General features: G+C 47.3%; 1 long non-coding RNA gene across 1 annotated transcript in view; it reads left to right on the top strand.

Moving 5' to 3' along the window:
- The window catches only part of LOC105534204, a 23256-nt gene that overhangs the window by 19552 nt on the left and 969 nt on the right, over positions 1 to 2735 (top strand). Inside the window, exon 3 of the long non-coding RNA XR_001005229.1 lies at positions 1669 to 1675. This is a non-coding gene — a long non-coding RNA (uncharacterized LOC105534204). The remainder of the gene's footprint in view (positions 1 to 1668; positions 1676 to 2735) is intronic.

Raw genomic sequence — 2735 nt, 5'->3', positions numbered from 1 at the left:
TTATCTCTATCTCTGCTTGTAACACATGGTGTCTATTTGAGGTCCTGCTTTTCTCCCCACCCACATTGGCATTGTTTTCTGAGTATTACCCATTACAAATTCTTCCAAAGCAATGATCATTTAATGAATAGGTATTCACCTTCCAAGATTAAGATAATGTTTTTATCTAGGTATTAGTATTGAATTAGTCTTGACGAAGACAATGTTCTTATCTAGGAATTAGTATTGACTATATTAACATCCCCATTTAACACCACACACAGACACACACACACACTCTCATAGATACACACACAGACACACACACATACATACTTCTGTCTGAAAGTTTATCAGGAAGGCAGGTAGATGAAACACCTTTCACTACAAGGCACAGGCCCTTTACGTGAGATCTGTGGGGAGGATGTGGGGCAGGAGGCTGGGTAAGAGGTGGGCATGGGAACATGGCTTCCAGCTACTCGTTGCCCCTCTTGAAATTCCCAGCCCTTGACCTAAGAGCTTCCTCTGGGATGGAGTGTGAACCAGCTACCTGACAGGTGGGACCAGGGTTCAAAACTATGTGGGTGACAGGGTGAGGTGGCTCATGCCTGTAATCCCCGCACTTTGGAAGGCCAAGGCGGGTGGATCACATGAGGTCAGGAGTTTGAGACCAGCCTGGGCAACATGGTGAAACTTTGCTTCTACTAAAAATACAAAAATCAGCCAGGAGTGGTGGCATGTGCCTGTAGTCCCAGCTACTCAGGAGGCTGAGGAAGAGAATTGCTTCAGCCTGGCAGCAGGGGGACAGGGGGTGGCAGGTAGAGGTTGCAGTAAGCCGAGATCTTGCCACTGCACTTTGGCCTGGGCGATAGAGCGAGATTCTGTCTCAAAACAAAAACAAAAAACCCTATGCGTGTGTATGTTTTGATGCTCAGGAAAGTAAAATGGTCTCCAAAAATAAAACTGGATTGGACAAGGGAATTTTATCTGTTTTCCTGAGAGTGCCAACATTATGCTCCCACATCATTGTTTATATTCCAGATTCCCTGGGTTGCCCTTAATCTGGCACATACTCCAGAACAGAATGCACTGTTTTCCTCAGTGATGGTGGCTAGCACACCCCGAAGGCCACCAGCACAGCCTATGTGTCCAGTCTCCAGAGCCAGGACAGAGGTAGTCTTTCGGGTTCTTTGGGACTGGCATACGACAGGAGAGTGGAGTGTAGGTGGGGAGGGCAGCCAACAGCAGCTATGAACCCGTCTCAAAGAAATCCCACACGAGGCCAGGCGTGGTGGCTCACGCCTGTAATCCCAGCGCTTTGGGAGGCCGAGGCGGGCGGATCACGAGGTCAAGAGATCGAAACCATCTTGGCCAACATGGTGAAACCCTGTCTCTACTAAAAATACAAAAATTAGCTGGGCATGGTAGTGCATGCGTGTAATCCCAGCTACTGGGGACACTGAGGCAGGAGAATTGCTTGAACCTGGGAGGCGGAGATTGCAGTGAGTCGAGATGGTGCCACTGCACTCCAGCCTGGCGACAGAGTGAAACTTCATCTAAAAAGAAAAGAAATCCCACACGAGCTTCAAGGGAGTGTCCCAAGGAATGGCTCTAGGACTCCAAGGGTCGTGTTTCTCACCTTTATGGGTTAGCAGCTGACGATCCAGGGACTGAGACCACTGGAAGTAGGAAAGAAGTGAGTAGAAAAATGAGGGTGAAGATGAAGAAATAGAAGGGCTGGATTACCCAAGAGGCATACGATCGTTCTGAGCCATCCAGAAAATGAGGGAATCATCAGGGTTTTGTTTTTTGTTTGTTAGTTTGTTTGTTTTTTGGGATGGGGTCTTGCACTGTCCCTCAGGCTGGAGTGCAGTGGAGTGATCATAGCTCACTGCAGCCTTAAACTCCTGGGCTCGAGAGATCCTCCTGCTTCAGCCATCCAAGTACCTAGGACTACAGGTATGCACTACCACACCCAGCTAATTTTTGTTTTTTGGAGATGGGAATCTGATTTTGTTGTCCAGGCTGGTCACGAACTCCTGGCACTGAGCCATCCTCCTGCCCCAGCTTCCCACAGGCATGAGCCACTGTGCCCAGTTTGGGAACCATCAGTTTTTTAAAAAATAGGATTTAATATTTCACAAAGAGTATCTATGTATTGCCTGTGAGGATGGGGTGGGAGGCAGGTAGGGCAAAGGTATAGAAGGGAAAGGTAATCACTCACCTTTAGTAATTAGGGCCTCAGTTATTTTTAGTAATGCAGGCTCAACAGGTCCTGAATGGGCAGGAAGGAGATGTTAAAGGAGGAAAAAGAAAGAGAAAGATGGAAGATAAAAAGGTCAGTGTGGTGGCTAACGCCTGTCATCCCAGCACTTTGGGAGGCCAAGGCAGGAGAATTGCTTGAGTCCAGGAGTTCAAGACCAGCCTGGGCAATATAGCGAGACCCTGTCTCAGAAAAATTTAAAAAAGGAGAGAAAGAAAAGCAAGTATGAGTATCCATTGGCAAATATGTACCAAGTGTCTACTGCGTCTTAGGCTGTGTGCTAAGAACTGGGAATGTAGAATTAAAATTTTCTGATCTGCTGAGAGAGAAGAAGGAGGAGGAGGAGGAAGAAGAAGAAGCAGAAGCAAGGAAGCAAGTGAGAGAGAGAGGAAGGAAGGAATAAGGAGGAGGAGGAAGAGGAAGAAGGAAGAAAAAGAATGAAAGCTTTCAAGCCCTGCCTTCAAGGAGCAGTATGCCACAGAAACTTGGTGTA

Source organism: Mandrillus leucophaeus, unplaced genomic scaffold (assembly GCF_000951045.1).
Source record: "Mandrillus leucophaeus isolate KB7577 unplaced genomic scaffold, Mleu.le_1.0 Scaffold1315, whole genome shotgun sequence".
NCBI lineage: Eukaryota > Metazoa > Chordata > Mammalia > Primates > Cercopithecidae > Mandrillus > Mandrillus leucophaeus.
This window is presented reverse-complemented; position numbering and strand designations above follow the sequence as displayed.